We start from the raw sequence: 23,547 nt of genomic DNA on the forward strand, positions 1-23,547 counted from the left end.
GCATGGTGCAGTTATTGTAGTGGGAATGAGAATGGTGCAACTTCAGTGGTGTGGTTTGGACTGTCAGGTGAACCGTATCAGTCACAAGACATGTTGGCAGAGAAGTGTGTATGTGTGTAAATACATATTTTTGGGAAAAAAAAATTAGAGATATCAAATTTGAAAACCAAAAGCACCAGGAAGAGCATCTGGCATTTTGGAGACTGGCTGCCCAGCAGCTGCAAGACTACCAGAAGCAAGCGCTGCAACCTATGTGGAGAGATGGGACACCTCTTTTAAAGAGTGGCTCCAAGCCTACTGAAACCTAGCCATGAAAACCAAAGGAAGAGAAGCAGCCACAAAAACTATCCCCCCCTCCCCCCCCAGCAGTAACAGAAGAAAAGGAGGCAAAAAACAACCTTGAAAGGGAGGAACAGAAGGAGAAAATGCCTCTCATTTTCAACTGTTGTTTCTAGCTGTGTGCTCTGCTCTTGCATGTGTAACTTCTTGTGTGTCAGCTGGAGATTCCCAGTGCTCCACTGCCTGCATTGTTTCTTCTGACTCCTTTCCTTTCCTTCTCACCTGCTGTGCTAACTTTGGAAAATGTTGCTTCAGCCATCGGAGAGCCATCCCTGTTGCCTGCAGCATTTGGCATTTTTACCTCTGCTATTTTTCAAAGCTGCTACTTCTGTCAGAACTTGTGGAATCCCTACCCAAGTTCCCCACTCTTAAGCTCATATGGACTGCCTTCTCCATTACCCAGCTTGTCCATCATTCACTGAACTCCAGGGAAACTAAGGGAGGGAGAAAGGGTTTCCCTAGCTTGTGATTCTCTGCCATCACAGCTAGTGACCCTAGGAGAGGGCAGTTTGCCAGTTGGTTGGGTCCACTTGATAACCCCAGACAACACAATGATGTCATTGCTGTTGTCCTTGTTGGATGCTATTGATGTGTTACTACTGCCGAAGTCTCAGGAACTGCGGTGCCAGCAAAGCTGCAGCCAGGAGATCTCAACACTGATCTTGTCTTAAAGAACAATCACAGGCTCAGTTCCAGCAGGAGATCTGGCCAAGCTTATTGTCTACAAGTTGTGGGAGCCTGGAACCTGGCTCCCCAAGAAACCCAGGAATGGGAAACATTGGGGAACCATCCCTGTCCACTGGGGTCCTGAGCACCAGACGGCAAGTGCTCCTCTGAGCTCTCAGACTTATGGGGCAGCCTCTCCGACGCCAGTGAGAGAAGCAATCTAGTAGGGCTGTGTGAAATTTCACCGACAGTTTTGTTTTGATGCTGTTTTGACTTGTTTTGAGCTCAAAACAGCAAAATCAAAATGAAATGGAGAGCCTCGAAACCAGCCTTGGAACAAAACAAGACAAGTCAAAGCAGTTCAAAAATTTCAAAACTCTTCGAGTTTTGAAGCTCAAGCTGGGCTTACCTGCAGGGAAGCAGCAACTAAAGTAAGAGGGAGGGGGAAGTGGGTGGAAGGAGTACGCTTGTTATTGACTCTGTAGCTGGCCAGTGACTGTCATCCTTCCCTGAGGTCCCTTCCAGTGCTCTGGGGGAAGGAATGGAAAAACTGAATAAAAGGCAGCATTGTTTGAACTGCCCTGCAAGTGAGTGAGGGCACACCTTAACACACACAGTGTCACCCACACATGTCATGAGTTTTGCTTGTCAGCAGCTAGAGGTGCAGGGCCCCAGAACCCCTGCATTTATCTCCTTGACAGCTGGCACGCTTCATGGCCGCAGCAGGGGCCACCATCCCTGCAGCTGTCACCCCGCTGTGCCTTAACATGCACAGTGTCACCCATGGCATCAGTTTTGCTTGTCCACAGCTTGAGGTACAGTTTTCCCCAAGCCCTTGCACCTGTCTCCTTGAAACTTGGCAGGCTTTGTTGCCTCAGCAGGGGCTAGCATGCCTGCAGTTTTGACCCAGCTGTGGCTTAACACACACATGTGACATGAGTTTTTTGCTTTCAAGAATTGAGGTGCAGTTTCCCTGAAACCCCTGCACCTATCTCCTTGAAACTTGGCAGGCTTTATCCCCTCAGAAGGGGCTACTATTTCTGCAAGTTTCATCCAAATCAGGCCAGAAATGACAAAGTTATAGGTTGTTTTGAGCTTCCCCATTATAGCCTGTGGGTAAAACATCGAAACAGCAGAACAGTTTTTCGAGGAAACGAAACGGAACAGCGGTTTAAAGTCGAAACGAAATTCAAAACAAAACGCTGTTCTGTTGAAATGCAAGTCGGAATGGAACACCACTCCTGCCCCACAACCCCCTCCTGACCTGCAGCCCCTTACCCCTCCCAGCCCCACTGATGCCCCTCAGTCCTAACCCAGATTTCACTGATTTCATAGACATTAGAGCTGGAAGGGACCCCCCCGAGATCATCGAGTCCAGCCCCCTGCCATAGGCAGACAGTCTGCTGGGGTCAAATGATCCCAGCAAGATAAGCATCCAAACGCCTTTTGAAATCCAGAGTAGGTGCTGGCACCACCTCTGCGGGGAGTCTGTTCCAGACCCTGGACACTCGAACTGTAAAGAAGTTTTTCCTTATGTCCAGTCTAAATCGGCCTTCCAGAAATTTGTGGCCATTAGATTTTGTTACCCCTTGGGGAGCCCTGGTGAACAACTGTTTTCCCAGATCTTGGTGTGCCCCCCTTATATACTTAGGTTGCTACCAAGTCATAGTTTCATAGTTGGTAGGATCGGAAGAGACCTGAGGAGATCATCTAGTCCGACCCCCTGCCATGGCAGGAAAGAATACTGGGGTCAAATGACACCGGCCAGATGTTTGTCTAGCCTCCTTTTAAAGACCCCCAGGATAGGAGCCAGCACCACTTCTTTTGGAAGTTGGTTCCAGGTCCTAGCTGCCCTGACAGTGAAATAGTGCTTCCTAATGTCTAGCCTGAAACTACCCTCCACTAGCTTGTGTCTGTTGTTTCTTGTAAGGCTCAGTCCCCACTGAGCCTTCTCTTCTCCAGACTGAAAAGCCTCGTGTCCCTCAGCCTCTCCTCGTGAGGCTTGCTCTCTTGGCCTTTGATCATGTGGGTGGCTCTCCTTTGAAATTTCTCAAGCTTATGCATGTCCTTCTTGAATTGCGGGGTTCAAAACTTGACACAGCACTCCAGCTGCGGCCTCACTAAGGCTGCGTAAAGTGGGAGGATGACGTCCCTGGTTTTGCTTGAGATGCGTCAGTGGATGCATGACAGAGTTTGGTTTGCCTTGCTGGCTACAGCATCACATTGGTGGCTCATGTTCATCTTGTGGTCAATCGTGACCCCCAAATCTCTTTCAATCATGGTGCTAGCGAGTATAGCACTGCTGAGCCTATAAGTATGATGCTGGTTTTTTCCTCCCAAGGTAAAGCACCAAGCATTTCTCTGCATTAAATGCCATCAGGTTTTGATCCACCCACCTTGTGAGCCTGTCCAGATCAGCCTGTATCCCCAGTCTATCTTTCAGTGTGACCACCTTTCCCTATAGTCTAGTGTCATCCGTGAACTTTGCCAGTCTGCATCTGATGCTCAAATCCAGATAATTAATGATGTTGAAGAGTATTGGCCCAAGCACTGAGCCCTGAGGGACACCATCAGTCACCTTGTGTCAAGTTGGTTTGCTCCCATCAACCAATACACTTTGGGTCTGACCCCGGAGCCAGTTCTACAGTCATCAGACCGTAAGATGGTTGAGGGCTACAGTCTGCGGGTGCCCCTTGTCAGGCAGGAATGGGAGTGTTTGGGGAGGGCACATGCAGATGCACACAGGTTGTGGACAGAGCTCTCCAGCCCTATGTTTACAGCAGGGCTCCTTGCAGTGAGCATCTGTATAATGCGATCTCCAGTGCCCAGAGAAGTTCACGGGCCTCCGGAAAGAGTGGTGCTGGCTGACTGGGTCAGACTGGAATGAATAAAAGCCATTCCTGTGTTTCAAAGGGTGATGTAATGCTAAACCTGTTAATTCACTGCTAATCATTACACAGGCAGGCTAGACTAGCCTTGAGAATTTAGATACATAAATGTCAGGACTAGGTTGTGTTGTCTCTCATGGGCAGGCTTAGGCCAGTTAATGAATCCAGGCTTGCAAAGAACATTGAGGCACTCTCGGCAGCACTTTTAGTCCATTTTATCCTGCATCCTCACCCTGGCACGGCTGTGCACTGGCCCCCATTGACACACTAAAGGAGAGCTCCATCAGTTCCAGCAGCACATTGCAGTTCTGGTCCCCTGGGCTTGTTATGTACCACCCAGCTGAGTCCACTATGGCTGCTCCAGGTGCTGTCCTGAGATTTGGGCACAGGCTTCCAGCTTCCCTGGGGAAAGAACGGGTCTTTTTGCATTAGTCAGCATCTCTCGTGCCTGCCTGCGGGCTGATCTGGCAGGGTCAAGCCTGCAGTGCTGTGGGCATTCACTAGGTGGCAGGGTCAGCCCAAAAGAGGAGGATGGGAGGAACTTATGGGGAAGCTATTCTTGGAAGGGGCAGGTCTGCAGGATCCAGGATGTGGCGGCAGTCCTCTGCTAGATGCTTGGCTTCTCTAGGAGCAGACTTCCACCCCCTCTTCTCAAGGACCCCCTGACTCACCATCTTTCCCCAGGGCAGCTGGACCAACCCCTTTTCGCTCCTTTGACCTCCTGCTGGAACAGATGGAGCCGAAGTGCAGCTTAGACCCAACAGTTGGTGTGTCTGTAGGGCTTTTGGGCAGGCAGACGGAGACCAGTCAGATTCATCAAATTTTCACGTGCCTGTTGGAGAAAGGAGCAAGGAGGTGGAGTAGGGAGATGGATGTAAATACCCTTTGATGTTCCCTCCACTAGCATCTTTTTTTTTTCTCTCCCACTCCTGTCCTTGCAGGTGTTGCTATGGTTGATGCCTTTCTGCTGCTACTCTGAATGTTTGTCCCCCTGGTCTTCCTCCAAGCTGTGGTGGGGCCCATGTGGCACAGGGTCTCTGTCCCCACTACCCCTCTCACACACCACAGCTCCTGGAATGGCTGCTCCTGGCTGCAGCTGGGGGAACAGAGCCTCTGCTACACTGATTTCCCTTCCACCCCCCAAGTTTTCAGGCATGGGTCTCACAGGCCAGGCTGGGTCCGTGTGGCAGAGAGGCTCCATTTGCCTCCCCGACCCACAGTTACCAAGCAGATAAGCACTAGCCGAGGCTAGCAGGCTGCCCAGTGAGGGGCCCCTGGGATACTGGGGGAATGTGGCTTACCTTAACTCGGGATGGGATGTAGTACAGACATTCAATAAAGTGCTCTAATGTAAACTGCTTTAGTCTGATACCACATCCAGCCAGGGTTAATTTAGAATGGGATCTACCTTTTATAAAATGCTCTATGTGCTGTGAACGTCTGTTCAGTTAGGAATTTCTGTTTGATTAGGGCTTTAGAGAGCTTTCTGCGTGCTTAGCATGCATTAAGTGTGTGGAGAGGTTTGAAGTGATTGGTGGGGAATTTCCCCCTCCCCACCAGTCAGGTGATGGAAGGGGAGAGGCTTGCCCTGCCCCTACTCAGGGGTGAGGTGAAGAGATGGACCAGAGAGGGGACTACCCCCGACTCTCTGATTGGTCCATTTTCAATCTGGGGCAGAGCCTCCAAAGGGGATAAAAATACAGTGCCTGGCACACAGGCAGCTTTGATGATGGACAGCAAAGAGGGCTAAGAAGAGCTGGTTGAGCTGATCAGCGGGGTGGAGCAGTTGCCCCAGAAGTGCCCAGAAAATGCCCTTGCTGGATGGGGAGTGGCATGTGGCTGTCTCCAGCAGAGACGACCCAAGTAGGGTGCGGGGCTTGGGGCAAATCAGCCTGGGGTGGGGCCCCGCTCCCGGATGCAAGGAAGCTGGTGGTGGATTTGGTGAGGGGGGGAGGTGCTGAGCAGCTGGACGCACCAGATTCGGCAGTGGATTTGGTGGCGGCGGGGGAGGTGCCAAGCGACTGGATGTGAAGCTGGCAGCTGTGCAGAGTCACCATGGCTGCTTTGCCCGGCTCCATGGGGCCCCTCAAAGTGCCGGGGCCTGGGGTGGTCACCCCGATTCCCCCCCCTCTCCCATGGATGGCCCTGGTCTCCAGCCCCACTGTGAGGGAGCACAACCACGGTGCACAGATCAGTGCACAGAGGGTCCGGGAGCAGACTGAGACCCCGGAGCTGCATGCATGAGGCAGAGTACCTGGTGCATGGATCGGTGCATGGAGGGTCTGGGAGAGGACCGAGACCATAGTGCTGCACATGGCAGCTTGGGTCTCCACCCCCTGAATGAGGCAGGGGCTATCGGTGCACGGGACAGTGCCCGGGGCCAAGAGTGGGCCAAAGGCTGCTGGCTTCCTATGGGCCTTTTCTGGATTTTAGGCTGGGTATTGAAAAATTATTAAATGGCAATAGTTAAATTATCAGGGTTTATGTCTGTTAAACAAGTTAGTTTTTCATACTGAACTGGACAGGTCTTGTCAGACCTTCATGTTGGCTTTCTTTAAAGCACCAGCAGGTTTAAAGCAGGCCAGAAACAGCCCTAAGAAGGGTTCACGGGCTAAGGCCCCACCTGCCTTCAAAATGAACTAGAAGTCAAATGGGGATTTCAGCCTCTGGACGGTTCTCACGGTTGGAGTTGGACAGGCTCTGAGACCTCCTGTGACCTCTGTGAGATGTGCAGAGAAACTCCAGACTCAGCACTGGCCAGGGAAGCTCTCTTGTGGCTGGCCTGTGGGTCATGAGGATCCCAGACCGAAACTTGGCCCTGATAGAGAGCAGGATACACAGGCATGTGTACACAATCCAGCCTCTGGAGGAAAATCTGTTCTTTGTTTCCCCCCACCTCCCCCCAGGGGGTGATGAACTCTTTATTGAATTCAGAAGGCCATTGTTGGAAGTTTTCAGTGCTGTCTTCATATTTGAAAGGGAGGAATGAGTTAAAAGAAAACTTGAGTGTGCGAGTCTTGTGTCATACAAGTTTACTAGGAAGCATGCCATCTGTATAGCAAGCAACTTTTTTCTGTGAAAGTATGTATATGGACCCAGGCCTTTTTGTTTTCTCTGCTGTTGAAGTTTATGCTTAGCACATGATTGACTGTCCCCCCTGCCAAGTGTCAGAACTAAGAATATATTTGTCTTGTAACTTCCCTAACCTTATAAGTGGTGGTGATTGTCATGTAGAACAATACTGATATCAGGGAGTGAGTCTCACAAGGCCAAGCTGGATCTGAACAACTTGTATTTCCTAGGAAGAGCACCCTTGCCCCTAAGCAGAGCAGGTCCACCTGGTGCTCTATACCTGATGAATTCACCAAAGCCCATTATGAAGTGGGTGAGGCAGATGCTTCCTTACTCATCTTTTTGCCCCCTCATGCAGTGCGGTACCCCAGTGCTTTGTGGAGGTGGCTGGGGAGATCAGAGGTGTGGGTTCCTTAAGGAAATAACAAAAACCCCTTTCTAATTTCATAAAACATGGGAGAGCAAATGTGGCTTCCCTCTGAGCTCAACTCATAGTCAGGCTTCCCTTCTGACATCTCATCTAACCTTTATTGTGCTCTTAGTTGGTCACTTCAATCCAGAAACCCCTGAGCATGCCCTGCCCTTGCAGTGCCTTGTTGACTGGGAACGTTGCCAGTGTTTGAACCACCAGCACAAGGCCTACAGCACTCCTGTGTTTCTCAAAGGTCAGGCCTCATCTCCATGGATTGATCATTATGGTCCCCAATCCTGCCCAAGTGGTGTAAGATTTAGGGTTATAACATTGACCTAGAACAGGGGTCAGCAACCCCCAGCACACATGCCGAGCATGGCATGCAAGGCCATTTTGGTCGGCACACTGCTGCCAGCCATGGAGCCCAGGCTGCTCCCAGCAGGCGGCTGCAAGCCCTGCTGCAAGCAGATGGGCTCCGTGGGCTGGCTGCAGCTGGGAGGCTGCAAACAGCTGCTCTGGGCCCCGGCATGTCGGCACTCCGGACCTTCCAAGGTAGACATTGTGGTTTTTTCAGCACTCTGGCCAAAAAACATTGCCTACCCCTGACCTAGAGCATGCTTTAGAATAGCCAGCTTGCTGAGGTAGTCACCAATATGAGTTTAGGACACAACGCTTTCTCTCTTGGTATGAAGCGATGTAGTTGCATCACCACTACCTTGTGCTTATGGGGGTGGCTAAGTCCCCTACCAGATAGTCAGGGGTTTATTGGTTCTTCTGGTGATATGGGCTATGGGACAAGCTTGTGACAACAAATGATCCCTAACAGCCCCCAGCTTACTGTGTCCACATATAACCAGCATTTCCAGCAGTCAGACCTTTCAGTGGAAATGGAGCAGGCCTTGTGACAGGAGCCTAGACCCTGGACTAGCTGACACTCAGCATGAAGGTGGCTGAGGCCCCACAACAGATTAATTGCCCCACCATAGAGGGGAAGCATCATCCAGTGGAGGGAGCATGGGCTAGGAGGCAGGCCCTTCTATGTGCCAAGTGTAGCACTGTCACTGAATCCTTGGACAATCAACTGCTTTGTGCCTCAATTTCTCCATCTGCAAAAAGAAGAGAACAATCTTCACGTGTTCCCAGGGGAGAGTGGAGCATTTATTATTTAGTTTGCAAAGAGCTTTGTAAATATGATGTCTGCTATCAATGCCAACTGTGATTCAGATGGGTTAGACCATTCAGTACACATCATACAGTATCTCTAGTTCAGTATACAGCACCAGGCAATATCAGGTGTTACCCCAGTCCATCTATCTAATGGTCATCATCAGCCCATTGCCGGGTGCCACCTTTGCTCTGCGTGCATTCGCACTGTTGGGGCAAATTCTGCTTTTGCTTATTTTCCTCACTCTTCTACTCAAAGAAAAAAGAGGAGGCGCCTTGAATCTCCTAGGTGTGTTTCTGCGTGTCCTTTTTTGTCCTCTTTGCAGAGAGCCTAGCATTCGCTTCCTCTCCCCAGGGAAGAAGCTCCCAGCCAGCCTTGCATTTGTCTTCCTCTGAAAAGGGTCATACGGAGACCAAACTGTGCCAAGGGATGTCTCCAGCCCTGATGTGCCCATTATACAATCAGTTAAAGATTTCCGCCCTGCCTTTTCTGTTGTGGGATGTCTCTTACAAAGGCAATGGATCTTGTCTTGCAAAATAAACTCAATCTACCACACTTCAACCATCCCCCCTTGCCACTCCATTACTTTTCAACAGAACAAGCCCATCTACCTCAGCCAGAAACTCCCCACCATTGCTCAAGGAGAATAATGGGAACCAGATTTCTGACTTCTGCTGTTAAATGCACTGGAAAAATAAGGCTTTTTATAGTGCATTTAATGATGGTTACCTCTTGGCATGGTCCATTCAGGAATGCAAAGCCAGCTGGCAACAATGAAGAGACTGATTTTTTTTTAATCACTATGAATTAATTTTGTTGGAAAGGAAGAATATTTTGTGACTATATTTTGGCTTTCAGCTGAGGCTCTCCAGGCATCTAACAGGCTGGTGTTATCCTCCGTTTTACATCTAGAGAAAATTGGGGCACAGAAAGATAGTGGCTTGGCCAAGGCCAAATAGTATGTAATTGTCTGAGATGGGATTAATCTCGGCCTCCTGCTTTAGATGAGGACTGTCCAGCTTCTAAGTGGCTGGGGGTTAAATGCCCCATGGGCTACACCTGTAGGGGCTGCATGCTTGTGGGCTGTACCCAAGAAGCCATGGAGCCCATGGACCTTATGGTGAGAGTCAAATTATCCTCGCCCATTATTTGAAGTGATGAGTTTGAAGTGTCACATAGTTGAATTTATCAGTTAAGGATCTGGGATGTTCTTTCATTTCTAGATGAGGCATCTCATAGGAAATTAAAATGAACAGCTGCAAGAGAAACATCTTGACATAAGTGGAAATGTTGTACCACATAAGTGGAACCTTTTGTGTGTTACACCAGTACAAATGCGGAGCAACTTAATTAAAATCAATGGAGAAATGTAGGTGTGAGAGTTAAAAAGAGCTTGCAAGTGCTCAGAAAACCCAGAAACAGGTCCCCTGAGTTTTCTTTCTCTGATGGGGGAAGCAGAAAACTAGTGCCTGCAGATGTGGAAAAATGATCTGCTCCCCTGAAGACACCCAATCTTCCCAGACAAGATGGGAAGCCCTACTCCTAGCAGCTGTACTTCCAGCTTGTCCATAGAACAGGGAGGGCAAAAGGCAAAACTAAAGATCCACCAGCCCGAGCTTCCCACATGCTCTTGGGATGAGTCAGTGCCCCAAAACAACAGGTGCCAGTAAACTGGTAGCTCTGACCTTTCCCTACGGTCCCTCCCAGGTTTGAAGGATGCTAGACTGAGCTCTGCAGAAATGAACACAGGCTTTGTTTTCAGCCCAGCTTCCAGAAGGGCAAGTGATTATGCCTTTCAGTCATCTTATGTATCACTAAGTGGTTTCTTTCATAGCCTCAGGGGAGAAGCCAAGGGTTGAATGGCCCCTAGAGATTAAAGTAGCCTATGCAAGGAGACCTTCCAGAACAAGCTTGAAGCATAATGATGATACTGTGAGGAAGCTGCTCCAGCCGGTACAGATTCTACATGGGATTTACTTTCTGATAATTTTAGTTTTTCCTTGGAATGACACCTGTTTCCATAGATTTAATAGATTTCATAGACAATAGGGGCTGGAAGGGACCTCGCGAGATCATTGAGTCCAGCCCCGCTCCCATAGGCAGGAAGTCCGCTGGGGTCAAATGATCCCAGGAAGACAAACATCCACATGTTTTTTGAAGGAGCCCAGAGTAGGTGCTGGCACCACCTCCGTGGGGAGCCTGTTCCAGACCCTGGACACTTGGATTGTAAAGAAGTTTTTCCTTATGTCTAGTCTAAATCAACCTTCCAGAAGCCTTGTTATCACTTGGGGGGCTCTGGTGAACAACTGTTCTCCAAGATCCAGATGTACATCCTTATATACTTATAGGCTGCCGCTGTGTCCCCCCTGAGCCTTCTCTTCTGCAGGCTGAAGAGTCCCATGTCCCTCAGCCTCTCCTTGTGAGGCTTGCTCTCTTGGCCTTTGATCATGTGGGTGGCTCTCCTTTGAAATTTCTCAAGCTTATGCATGTCCTTCCTGAATTGGGGGGGTCCAAAACTGGATGCAGCACTCCAGGTGCAACCTCACTAAGGCTGAGTAAAGTGGGAGGATGACGTCCCTGGTTTTGCTTGAGATGCATCGGTGGATGCATGACAGAGTTTGGTTTGCCTTGCTGGTTACAGCATCACATTGGTGGCTCATGTTCATCTTGTGGTCAATCAAGACCCCCAAGTCTCTTTCAGTCATGGTGCTAGCAAGTGTTGCACTGCCGAGCCTATAAGTATGATGCTGGTTTTTTCCTCCCAAGGTGGAGCACCCTGCACTTTTCTATGTTGAATGCCATCAGGTTTTGGTCTGCCCACCTTGTGAGCCTGTCCTGGTCAGCTTGTATCCCCAGCCTGTCCTCTAGTGTGACCGCCTTCACCCATAGTTTAGTGTCATCCGTGAACTTTGCCAGTCCACATTTGACGCCCAAATCCTGATAATTAATGAAGATGTTGAAGAGTACTGACCTGAGTACTGAGCCCTGAGGGACACCACTGATTGCCTTGTGTCATGCTGATTTGCTCCTGTCAACTAATACTCTTTGGGTCCGACCCTGGAGCCAGTTCCCCAGCCCTCGGATTGTGCGAAGGTCAACGCTGCAGTTCCCCAGCTTAACCATGAGGACATCATGGGAGATCAAGTCAAAGGCTTTCCTGAAATCCACATATATGACATCAGTCCCTTGTCCAGGCAATGTGTCACCTGGTCATAGAAAGAGATGAGGTTGGGTCCAGCAACAAAGTCTTGCTGGCTGGCTCTCAGAAAGTTCCCTTCCGTTAGCCTGTTGCGGATGGAACCTTTGATGATTTTTTCCAGGATCTTTCCAGGGATGAATGTCAGACTGTAATTCCCTGGGTCTTTCCTCCTTTCTTTTTTGAAGATTGGGACCATGTTGGCTCTTTTCCAGTCTTCTGGTACCTCTCCTGAGTGCCTCGAGTTCTCATATATGTTTGCCATAGGGCACGCTATGATGTCCACCAGCTCCTTCAGGACTCTCGGGTACATTTTGTCTGGGCCCACAGACTTATGGATGTCGAGTATCTCAAGGTGTTTCCTCACTTAATCGACATCAATTATGTGCCCATATCCCACCCCATGGATACTTTGTGTCCTATCCAACAGGGTGACCCCCTTGGACAGGTTGAAGATGGATGCAAAGTAATCATTTAGGAGATTGGCATTTTCCTGAGCATGAGCTGTCAGCTGCCCCATTTGATTTAGCAGGGGTCCAGTGTTACCTTTGTTCTTTCTCTGACTTCCCATGTATCTGAAGGACTTTTTGTTGTCCTTGATTCCTGTGGCTAGCCTGAGTTCGGTTTCTGCCTTGGCTTTTCTGGTCTGTTCTCTACAGGTGCGGGCTAGTGCTGTGTAATCCTCCTTGGTAATGACTCCCGTTTTCCATCTGGTGCAGGCTTCTCTTTTTAGTTTCAAGAGGTTCAAAAGTTCCCTGTTGAGCCAAGGGGGTTCCCCAGCCGGCTGACTGCGTTTCCTGCAGGATGCAATGAACTTTCCTTGCGCTTCGAGGATTATGCTCTTAAGGAACAACCATTCCTCATGGACTCCCCTTTCTGAGGGGCCATGGTCTCTTAGTGCCTGACTGACCAGTCTCCTGATTTTGTGAAAGTCAGCCTTCCCAAAATTGAGGATTTCTGTTTTACTTAGAGATTTGCCCGCCCTGTGTTGGACAGTGATCAGTTCATGGTCGCTGTCACTGAGCTTCCCGTTGATCCTCAAATCACTCACCAGATCATCCCCTTTGGCCAGAACCAGATCCAGCAGTGCCTCTCCCCTCTTATGCCACTGTACATAAGATGAGTGGGATTCCCTATTTTGTCCATCTCCAGCTCTGTCAATCCAGCACTTCTCCAGAACTAAGATTTCACTTAGAAGTACTTTACTGGAGAATCTACTATCTGCTTTATACTATGATGCACATGGGATAGAAATGTGTCTCGAGTCCTCATATCAGTAGTAGTGCAAAACCCTTTGGACTTTTCAAAATGGCTTTGAGATCCCTGGATCTGGACCCTCTCATTACTCCATGGGAAAATTTAGGCTTACATTCAAGCTGGAACAATGCCCTTCATCCTACACCTTGAATCTGTATTCACAAAGAGAACTGTAAAGCAAGAGGCCAGTCTTCTCCTGATCTCTTGCCTTTGTGGAAAGGGATCCTGCTCTGGTTAAATGCAGCAAGCTTTGCACAGAGTGTGTCTACGTGTGCAATTAATGCACCTGAATTTTTTGCACAGAAAATTCAGGCACATTAAACTATGGCCCCACACACATCCAAACACGCGCCTGTCAGGAACAAATTTGCTCCCAATGGGAACAGCTCAGTTCAGGGCAGCTCCTGCCCTGCTCTGTCCCCCTGCAGCAGCCAGGAGGAGCTCAAGGCTCCCCAGGGTGCCAGCCCTAGGCTGGCATGGGACATGGAAGCTGATCCTGATTTCCATGTGGCTGAGAGAGCTGTCCTGGCTGCCTGGCAGCTGCCTCCCAGCCATGTGGAGATTGGGACCTGTCCCGATCTCCACATGGCTGCTTGGCAGTGGGGACAGCTATCTCATCCACATGGAGATTGGGACATGTTGAAATGCATCCTGATCTCCACGTGGCTGGGAGGCAGCATCCCACAGAGCCAGGACAACTCTCCCTGCCCCCTGTGGGGCACTGCTGCCTAAACTGACTGGGAGCAATTTGCTCCTGGTCAGCATCTACACAAGTGCTTCGGTGCATTAGTTTAATACACTGATTTCTAGTACCTGTATCTACAGGTACTAGAAAATGACATGTTAGACTAATCTACTGTGCAGTAATTGCTGCGCATGTGTAGATGGTGATGCTTTACTGTGCATTAGATTAGTCTAATGTGCAATAAAGCATCTTGTGTAGATGCACCCACAGGGTCCAGGCATGTCTAGGGAGGGGGAGGGAGAAGAGAAAGGGTTCCAATGCATTGTGGGCAGATTATGGCTGGAGGCATGTTTCTTGAGCCTGTTGGACTTTCATCTGATCTGATATAGCAATGCCTCTGTTCTGCAGGTTCAGAGTAAAATCTTTTATCTTATTTCAGCATCACTTTAATCTGCTGACTCCAGGGAAATGGGAGGAATGGCCTCCTGCAAAGCCAGAGCTCACGACGTAGCCTGTGTAGGATGGAAGTCCCCCAGGTCCATGGCAAGGCAGTGTATACGTGCATGGGGGAGAGCATGCTGGCAGGCTGCTAGCTAGTTCAAATAAACAGAGGCTAAAAACAGCCTGTCCACAGCCCCCGGAGAAGCCCCGAGACAGATGTTGGCAGTGACTGCAGGGCCTTGTTGGGAATCCCATGGATAATCACTGACAGCAGGGAAACACATAGCATCATACTGGAGTGCAAAAAGGGCCCTCTTTGTTCGCTTAATTCACAAGGAGATCTGTTTTATCAGTATCAATGAAGAAGCACTGTCTAATGCGAGTGAGCAGATCTGCAGTCTATTCTTGGCTCTGCTGCAGGCTTTCTGTGTGGCCTCAAGCCAGTCACTCCCTTTCTCTGTACTTCACTGTCCTCCAAAATAAAGCAGCCTTTGGATATGGACCCATTTCACCATTGTTTATGTGGTTTAGTGCTTAACCTTTGCAAAGTGCCTGAAGGATGGAACATGCTATATATACAGTATCAATCAGCGCACAGTACTCATCTGCTGTCTACTTTGTTTCTCCAAAACTGTGAAAGGAGTGAGTAGCTCAGATTGAAAGGTCAGCATGTTACATGGCAGGAGTTTCACCAGAATCCCCGGTGAAAACTTCCAGGTGCCGTATGAGAGAGACGATACAGGGAGAGAGAGACAGGAGTGTGTTGGCTGAGCATAATCAGAGGAGTGGTCATCAAGACAGAGTAAGAGATAGGTCCACCTTGCATCTGATGAAGGTTCAGAGGCTGTTCATCCTTTTTGCTGCATCATAAATTTACTTTTTTGGCACGGTTTCTCAGTGGCTCAGAGTTGACTCTCAGTGACAGAGGCATGAAATGACCTTGACTGGAATAGCAGGAGTGCGATGGCCTTGTTTAGATGCAGTGACTTGGGTGTACATGTGTGTATAGCAAGGAGACACGACCTTGGATCTGTATTCACAAACAGAACTGTAAAGCAAGAGGCCGGTCTCCTCTATATAGATGAGGAGGTGTGGTGCCCTGAGACTGTGATGTCTTGGCAGAGCTCTGTTGAAAGCGCATCATGCTACGCTCAATTCTGTATGTTGCTATCAATCAGTCAGTGGAGTGATAGAAAATAAAAGCAAGTCTTGGATTTAAAAATTCCCCTCCCTCCTCCTATTGCCCAGCCTTGCAAATTCTAAATGGGGCAAGGGATTAAACCATTCCAAGGGACCTTGGTCCAGGGAAAAGTGCTATCTTCTCCATATCTACAGTTGCGGACAATATCCTCCCTATTAGAAACAGGCAAATGATTGTCATGTGATAAAATCAAAATGCTGCATAAAGTATAAATCCCTAAAAACTTGGGAACTTCAGTGAACTGTGTTTAAGTGGATAGTCTTGGGACTGGAGAAAGGTCTCCATTGTTCCCATTTCAGTTATTTTTCCCATCTATTTTAATTAAGTATTTACACAATTGTTCTCTTACTGGATTTGACTAGACTTTGGCACAGATGTAACTTATTTTTCAAACCCAGAAAGATTTAAAACAGCAATGCTAAAAGCAGAATAAGTCATGAGAATTTTTATTAGACAACTTTTAATGCTAAGTTAGAATTCCTTATTCTCCTTAGAAACTTTAGCAAGGCTTTTGATATGGTCTTCCATCACATTCTTGCGAGCAAGCTGAGGAAGTATGGATTGGATGAATGGACTATATGGTGGATAGAAAGCTGGCTGGATTGTCGGGCTCAGTGAGTAGTAATCAATGGCTCAATATCTGGTTGGTGGGCAGTATCAAGTGGAGTGCCTCAGGAGTTGGTCTTGGGATCAGTTTTGTTTAATATCTCCATTAACAATCTGGAAGGTGGGATGGACTGCACCCTAAGCGAGTTTGCAGATGACACCAGCCTGGGGGGAGTAGTAGATAGGTTGGAGGGTAGGGCTTGGATTCAGAGTGACCTTGACAAATTGGAGGATTGGGCTAAAAAAAATCTCATGAGGTTCAACAAGGACAAGTGCAAAGTCCTCACTTATGACAGAATAATCCCCTGCACTGCTACAGACTTGGGACCAACTGGCTAAGCAGCAGCTCTGCAGAGAAGGACCTGTGGGTTATAGAAGACAATAAGCTGGATATGAGTCAGCAGTGCGCACTTGTTACCAAGAAGCCTAACAGCATCCTGGGCTGTATTGGTAGGAGTATTGGTAGCAGATCAAGCAAAGTAATTATTCCCCTCTACTCTGCACTGGTGAGGCCACATCTGGAGTATTGCGTCCAGTTTTGGGGCTTCTACTGTAGAAAAGATGTGGACAAATTGGAGACGGTCCAGTGGAGGACAATGAAAATGGTTTGGGGGCTGGGGCACATGACTGATGAGGAGAGGCTGAGGGAACTGGGCTTATTTAATTGGCAGAAGAGAAGATGGAGAGGGGATTTGATAGCAGCCCTATAACTACCTGAAGGGTGATTACAAGGTGGATGGAGCTGAACTGTTCTCAGCGGTGGCAGATGACAGAACAAGGAGCAATGGGCTCAAGTTGCAGCAAGGGAGGTTTAGGTTGGATATTAGGAAAAACTTTCTCACTAGGAGGGTGGTGAAGCACTGGAACAGGTTACCTAGAAAGGTGATGGAATATCCATCTTTGGAGGTTTTTAAGACCTGGCTCAACAAAGCCCTGGCTTAAATGATCTAGTTGGGGCTGGTCTTGCTTTGAGCAGGGGGTTGGACTAGATGTGACCTCCTGAGGTCCCTTCCAACCCTCATTTTCTATGATTCTATGATTTTGCGAAATTGGAGAATAACAAATCAAAGAGAGTAATACATCACCTTAAGAAAATGCAGGCTGTCGAGTAGTTCAAGCCGCATGCAGGTAAGAATGAACTCCAACAGCATGCCAAGAGGCACTTCACATCAGAGCTCTCAGTCACAAAATAACACCCCTTTTACACCAGTATATGATTACATAAGCTACTTGGTCTATCATAGTAAGACTAGTCATATGCATCAGTGTTTATCAGTGATAAAACAGAGAAAAAGAAAATTTTAAAAGATCCCATGTTGTACCTTGGGCCACAAAAGAGGGGGAACAAGTTATGCTGAAACATCTTCTCTGTTTTGTTTTTTTTTTAAATATTTATGAATGAAACCTCAAATCAGTCTTTGGCCTTCTCACATTGTAAAACCCTAACACTTTCTTCCGCAGTTTCATGCCTAGGCGTCTTATTCAGCCTAACTTTTTATCTCCACAAAAGCTTGGCTCTGTAAACAATTTAGTTTAACATTAAAATTAAAATAAAAGCTTAATTTCTCTGAAAACTTTCTTAATCCTTGGGCAACAACACTTTCCCAGAGTGTGCTCTTAACCCGGTTTACTGTAAACAGTGCTGTGGTATTACTAGCTGCCAAACTTGAAAATGATGGGACAGAGTCAAGGTTTCTTATAGTTTTATGGCTGCAATTAAGAAGCCTTGAAAATTTGAAGAGCTAGTCAGGTTCACAGCTGGTAGCAGGAACCCTGAAAATCAGGGGTATGTAATGGTCCTGAAACTGCCCAGCATCCCTCATTTTCAAGGAATCCAATAGCAGCCATAAACCTGAGTAGCTTCCATCCTTTTCAATGCTTCTAGTAGATACCTTTTAACTAATGCTTCCCTTCACCTCTTCTGCTGCAAGTACATATGTAGTTAAATGGAATAAAATCACACTACAAAATGTCCAGTGAGGCTGAAAGATGCTGTGCACTTAAGCAGTAGATGCACTTCCCAGTCTACAGATAACTGGTGTTTGTTATGATGTAAGTAAGGGACAAAGAAAATTGGGCCTAGCATTGTATTATGCAGGGGATTGTAACCTGAAGGGCAGCTGGGCGCCCAAGGCAGCTGCTACACACAGGGGCAGGGGTGGCTTCCAGTTGCTACCACTGGCATGATTGCATGGCTGTGGCTGCAGCTTTTTTGTTTCCACCCTTCCCAAGCTGATGCCCTGGGCAGCTGCTCCAGTCTCCCTACCCTAGTTACACCCCTCTACATAAGGAGAGTACACTGTAACTCTCACTGACACTCAGGTGCTTACGTGGCCCCCACTGCAGCCGAGCACTTAACAATTTTAGTGCATTTATCCTCAACCTTGTGAGGTGGGGCAGTGCCATTTCTCCCTTTGTTCAGTTAGGGAACTGAGGTACAGAAGGATTAAGTGTCTCACCCGGGGTCATGTACAGCATCTGTAGCAGAGCAGGGAATTCAATCCAGGTCTCCCAAATCTAATTTCCTAATCACTGGCCCACCCTCCTTGTGTTGCTTTGTCTATAGAGAGGGACCCAAAAGTAAGTGCAAATGGCACCTGCAGTACTTTCTGTCTTTTTAGTTCCAGCTTGTCCTGGCACCACTATTAGCTTTTAACCTTCCTGGGCCTTTTCCCTTTCCTTTCTTTCCCCTTTCCATGTCCGTGGGGGATGGAGCCCAGAGGAGGGGTCCACCTTCCCCTTCACATACAGGGGGATTTTGGAGGCTGACAGCACGGACTTGCAGGCATCACACTCCACGTGCAAGTGAAGTGGAAACCTTCCCTTTTTCCCTCCAGCACACCCATCCCAACCCAAGTTGCATTCAGGCAGCCTTACCCATGTCCTCCTGGTGGCTCATTTGTGGATCACTTTGTTCACTGCCCAAGAAGGTGTTTTTGACCCTCAGTTGAAAGTGCATGTTTTGTGGTTCAAGAAGCCTGGAATAGACATGGCAAATATTTTGTGCATGGAGTCACATAAAACACCTGTGAATCAGTGGGTGTCATGGAGCTTCCTGTAGGGGAACACCTGGGGAAGGATGTCGTTGACAGGTGTTGATTGTCAACATAAGCAGTTCTGCATATGGGCCCCAGCAGCTCCAATAAGCAGACACCAGTGACTTCTTTGGCTTCACTTTTCATGGCCTCCTGGGTATTTTTCTATTTTTACAAAAGCCTTAAGGTTTTTTTCTCCTTACTTTACCATCCTTGCTAGCAGCAATGTACCTTGTTGCAGCCTGCATCCTTCTGGCTAAAAGAACAGCATTGCCTATAATTTCGATCAAACCCAATCACTGCTAGTTCAGAGGTGTCACTGCCGGCTGGGGCCATGGCTCATCTCTTCCAGCAGTAGAAATCCAGAGTGAAAGCAATGGAGTTACTGCGGTGTGAAACCAGGGTAAAACTAGAGGAAGATGAGATTGTAGGGCTGGAAATCAAACCTACTCCACAGAAGTTATTTCATGGCATTTATTCTACACTCATTTGTTACCAGTGCAGCTCCATTGCCCTCAGTGGCCTTTCCTCTGATTTACAATATACTGGTGTGTGTTTAAAGGATGACCAAGACTTTAGTCTAGTTATAATCCCCAGGGATCCTGGCTTTCTCTGATAAAAAAAGCCAAAATTCTCTAATTAACCCCCCAAAACCCACATTTTTCTGTGATTAAAACAAAATGCCATATCAATCCAAATAATATATAGTGATGTTTTGTTGCAATCATGGAAAAATGTAGATTTTATGGATTTTTTTTTATCAGAGAAAACCAGGATCCCTAATAATCACATGCTTAAGTGAAAGAGAGCCAGGGACAGGAAACCCTGGGGTGAATTTTCAAAAGCAATGTTGTCATTTTATGTCCTACATTTTGTCTGTGCTCAGTGTGAGGCACTTTCACGTGCTTGTGATTTTTTTCACAAGATGGCAGTCCAGCAGTTTCTATAAATCAGACCCCTGTAAGGTATCGCAAAAACAGAGGCACCTAAAATTACTAGTTGCTTTTGAAAATTAAGGTTGTGGATCCAACCTGCCTTAAGAGCTGTCATTGATTTGCCATGTAAGCGCAAGCATGTTGCCTCACTGCTTTGTTTCCCCACCAGTACAATGAGAAAGAGGATCATCTTCATTTGTTTTTGGTGCTTTGAGATCCTCAGGTAAAAGGAATATGATTGGGTTATGTTCCTGTGAAAGATTGATGCAGTAATCAGCTATTTGGAGATGCACTAGGCACCTGGAAGAGTGGAATGTTAAATAGCTGGGGCTTTTCTCCAGGGAAAGGAATAACTGTGTTCTCAGACACTGGGTAAAGCTTCTTAAGAAACCCTGTGATGCTGTAAAACCTGCCAGAGGATCTCCTGATAATTACTTATCAGTTTCTTTGATGGGGGTGGGGTAGTGTGGGTGCTACCGCACATGGTGGATAGCTGAGAGGTTGCAAGTTTAAGGCTGTAGCAGAAGTGCTCACAGCATGGCCTGTCGGATTCCAACAGATCTGCAAATTCCACTAAATACCTTGTCACAAGGAAGGGAAGTTTGTCTGACACTGTTTCTCCTTTGGTCCGTACATATTTTTAAACACCCAAGTCTTGAAGATGTCCAACAGAATAACTGATTCTCTGGAAAATCCTTTTCTTCTCTGAGCTGTCACCTCAGGTCACCACATCTGAATGCTTTGAGCAGCATAGATTGGCTCATAAGTTCTTGTAGATACATCTGAGCTATAGCTTGTTGTGGAATAAGGGCTTTGTTTAAATAAACATCAAGTGACACCCCCGCGGCCCCATACACCTGGATGCATGTGGATGCAACCTGGAGTCTGTGGGCATCCATGCACAGAAGTGTGCACAAACTCATGTGCACTTGCACATATGCTTTCTTTCCACAAATAAGAGTCAGGGACTGGTTCTTTTTTCTTTTACTGATATGTCGGTTTTACAGCAAGCTAGTTCCAGAGATCAAAAGGAAGAGTAACTTCTCATTTACACTAGCCTGAGAACCGATCTATTTGATTAAAAAGGCCCATGGGCCTAGCCCACTAAAAATACGTGGGCCGCCACTGCTGGGCGGCCAAGGTCCTTAAAATCAACTAATTATGGGGGACAACAAATGAAAAAACAGGAAGTGCATGTGAAGGTCATAGGGCCAAAACAAGTGTCCCTGGGGGGACACCAAGCAGAGCATGCCAGACAGCACCCACCAACACTCGAACTCTGCTAGAGTGCCGGTGGCTACTGCCCAGTGATGCTCCACCCGGAGATGTGTGTGCAGGGCATCAAGGAAAATGCCCCAATGTCCCCAGGAATAGCCTGAGAACAAAACCTGGGCCATAAACCTGAGAACTGTGTTGTCTCTTAGGCTAAGTACAGACAGTCAAAAAGCCCAAGGCAGAATTCATTCAGTCTTTGCAGGTTAGTCTAAGTGGCAAAGATTGAACCAATAGGCAAATGAACAGACATTCACTTTTGATTCAGGAAATGCAGCCATGTGCCTGCAGTGGCTCAAGCCAGAAGCTGGGGGGGGGGGGGGGCGCTACAGCATGGCTCTCTAGCATGTAGCCAGCATGGGCTGTGTGTTCGCTTCCTCTTCCCACTGCCCCCAAGGTCTCTGGGATTTGCAGTCCAGACTCACAACAGCAGGACTCTGCAGTGTTGTTCATCAATTCCTCTTCCTGCTTCCAAGTGTCTTTGGGATTTGTAGTCCATAGTTGCAGCCAGCACTAAGCAAGCAGGGCAGGGCAGCTTGGGGAAGGGAAATTTAACTCCTCTCCCTGGCCCCAGACCCAGCAGGGGTTAGCTGTGGGTGGCGGGGGGGCAGTGAGCCTGCCCTCACTACTCCAGCTAGGGAACAGAGGGGCGGGGCCAGCCCTACTCTGGAGCAGACAGCACAACCCAGCCCAGGACTGCAAAATGCTGGAGGACTCTGATTTAACTTGAACCAGAAAGGGGTCTGGGACAGAAGTTCCATAAACTGGTTTGATCTAAATCAGGTAAGTCTGATACTACATTCAGCCAGGTTTAGCTTAAACCAGTTTCAGCCATTTTGAAACTGGTTTATGTGCACTGAACTTCTGTTCTGTTACAGGTTTAAACCAGTTTCTCATCACTTAAACCGGTTTGTGTGTAACTTCTGTCCCTAGCCTTACGGTTCCCTGAAGTCTTGACTAGACAAAGGGCTCTGCTGGGAACCATAGACAGTGGGGTATGCATTAGAGGAAACTCAGCGTACAAACCTCATTTTGAAAGATGTTGGCACTCCTTTGTCCATGAAGATTATAAATACTGTTCCCAGGACAAATGTTCTCCATGTCTGGGAGCTAATGAGCCAAACAGCTGCTCTGAGACACTCCCACCTCTGACACCAGTAAACTCTAAGCCATGTGAAAAAGATTATAACATGCCCAGACATTCAGTTGTGTGTGCGTGCATGTGCGTGTGTGAGAGAGATTTTTAATATGCCCAGATTTGTGTGTCTGTGCGTGTGAAATATTTTTAACATGCCCAGACATTTGTGTGTGTGTGAAAAAATTTTAACATGCCCGGATGTGTGTGAGAAAAAGATTTTAACCTGCCCATACATTTGTGTGTGTGTGTGTGTGTGTGTGTGTAAAAGATTTTAACATGCCCATACATGTGTGTGTGTGTGTGTGTGTGTAAAAGATTTTAACCTGTCCAGATGTGGGTGTGTGTGTGTGTAAAAGAGTTTAACATGCCCATACATTTGTGTGTGTGTGTGCGTGTGAGTAGGTGGGTGGAGTATGTGAGGTGGAGATGGCCGAAGAACTCCCTTTCACATTTTGTACCTTCAAAAGAAACAGTACTTCACTCTCCATCTTTAACACCTGCAGCTTCCAGGATAAACAAATATAATTTCACTTACTTGGGTGTAAATCTGGTGTGACCCAGGTGCCTTCAATGATCTACTCTGTATTTGCAGCACTGGAGGAGTGCCACAAACTTGTCTTGTACAAAAGTATGCACATGTTTTTAAGGTTCCTCTCTGAAATTTGCCGAGAGGGTCAAATTTACTGATGAAGTCTGACCCTTTTGTGTTGCTCCAATGATCCAAGGTACACCAAAGATACGATAAATTCACTCTAACTGGCTGGCTAAACTGAGTTTAGCAACCTGTAGCATGCAGGTAAATCTGTTCCAAATGTTAAAGTTACAGACAAGCACAGCACTAAGACCTATTTGTATAATTGTATAGTTTTGCACATCATTTTATAAGCAGCACAAAACCTAAGACCAAATTCATTAGTAATGTAAGTAATAGGTTACATATTAGGTATAAATTAGTCAGAAAATGCGTGACCTGCAACTATTAGGTATTTAGTGAGTGCATGAATGACTCATGCCCCCGGCAGCTGTGGGGGGCACAGAGGCAGTGGGAGCGTGTTGGGAGCAGTGGGAGTGCAGTGGTGGTGAGTGGGGAGCTCCCGCAGACGGTGGTGGTAGGGAGTGGACGTGGTGAGTGCCAGCCAAGGGTCAGTGACCACCCACAGCCAGCACCAGCAGCAGGGTGGTAAGTGGCAACTGCCTGCAGGCACCGCTGACAGTGTCGGCAGCACTTTGTTGTAGGGG

At 47.7% G+C, this 23,547-nt stretch overlaps 1 long non-coding RNA gene across 2 annotated transcripts; it reads right to left on the reverse strand.

Moving 5' to 3' along the window:
- Nucleotides 1-4,092: 4,092 nt before the first annotated feature.
- On the reverse strand, nt 4,093-23,122 carry LOC109283443 (uncharacterized). 2 transcript variants are annotated; one of them, XR_002090597.2, is made up of 4 exons: nt 22,844-23,122; nt 18,806-18,906; nt 4,565-4,725; nt 4,093-4,295 (listed from the first exon to the last, which is right to left on the reverse strand). It is a non-coding gene; the product is annotated as an uncharacterized LOC109283443 (long non-coding RNA). The 2 variants fall into 2 exon arrangements; XR_002090598.2 differs by lacking the exon at nt 18,806-18,906.
- Between the last annotated feature and the right edge of the window lie 425 nt (nt 23,123-23,547).

Source organism: Alligator mississippiensis, chromosome 6 (genome assembly GCF_030867095.1).
Source record: "Alligator mississippiensis isolate rAllMis1 chromosome 6, rAllMis1, whole genome shotgun sequence".
Classification (NCBI taxonomy): Eukaryota; Metazoa; Chordata; order Crocodylia; family Alligatoridae; genus Alligator; species Alligator mississippiensis.